Genomic DNA, 1,163 nt, shown 5'->3' on the forward strand with positions numbered 1-1,163 from the left:
TCATGTGGGATATAAAGAAACATAATAGTTGAAAATTGAATGTTCAATGACAATGGAAACAACTGATATAAGAGTTGGTATTCAATAGGAAACATGTCAGTTATGGGGTTGGAAGTTTGCGGAAATAAGTCAGGGACAGTGCAGTGATTATCTTGTAGGCAAGCATTAAACAGGGAGGAGAAAGTGATGCAGAAAGGTGGCCAAGTGTCATCTATGAAACCCTATTAGTTGTAGTACTGGCAACCACAGTGCACAAATTTATATATATAAAAAAAAGTAGTATGAAGGGCCATAACATTAGGGCAAACGTTTGCCTTGCACACGGCCAACCCAGGACGGACCGTAGTTTGATCCCCACGCATCCTATATTGTCTCCCAAGCCAGGAGTGATTTCTGAGTGCATAGCCAGGAGTAACTGCTGAGCATCAACGGGTGTGTCCTAAAAACCAAAAAAAAAAAAAAAAGTATTACTCACAGAGTCAGACTGGTGTATGAAAGGCAAAAATGGGTGGTAGTGGGGTAATAGTGGAGAAGTGTACACTGATGAAGAAATCAAGATCAGTGTTGAATACATTATATTCCTGAAACCCAATCCTGAATAATTTTGTCATTTTCTCATGACTATCACAATAAATTAAATTAAATCCCTTTTAGTTCTAGATTCTAGAATCTTGAATTTAGAGCAAGAATTTCCATGAATAAAAAAGATTTATATGTGCACATTATTCCTTATTTTCCATGAAATAAGTGTGGTTAATGGAATGTATAGCCACTAGAAAATGAAACAAAATATGTAGTCATTCTTAGAAAACACATAGTCCTTTTATTTTTTAATATGGAACACTTCATGAGTTAGCGTGTCATTCTTGCAAAGGGGACATGCTAATCTCATCTGTATTGTTCCAATTTTAGTATCTGTGCCGAAGTGAGCAACATCCTTCTTAGTGACCTTTAGTGCCTGAGATTTTGCCCATGGGAAATGAGCTGGGACTTTAAATCAACTGGTTTGTGTGGTTGGACTTGAAGGAAGAGAATTTCCAGGGGTAGGTCTAAAAGTTATTTTTAAGTATGTGTAGATATATTTTATCTTAAATAAAAACAATTTGTTGATTTGTTCCTTAAAGATAGGCAAAGAAAATCTGGATTTAAATAGAATATATACT

At 35.6% G+C, this 1,163-nt stretch overlaps 1 non-coding gene across 1 annotated transcript; it reads right to left on the bottom strand.

The window, feature by feature from the left end:
- Positions 1-829: 829 nt before the first annotated feature.
- On the bottom strand, positions 830-933 carry LOC126009832 (U6 spliceosomal RNA). Its single transcript, XR_007496024.1, has one exon. It is a non-coding gene; the product is annotated as a U6 spliceosomal RNA (small nuclear RNA).
- Between the last annotated feature and the right edge of the window lie 230 nt (positions 934-1,163).

This window comes from Suncus etruscus, chromosome 5, assembly GCF_024139225.1.
Source record: "Suncus etruscus isolate mSunEtr1 chromosome 5, mSunEtr1.pri.cur, whole genome shotgun sequence".
NCBI lineage: Eukaryota > Metazoa > Chordata > Mammalia > Eulipotyphla > Soricidae > Suncus > Suncus etruscus.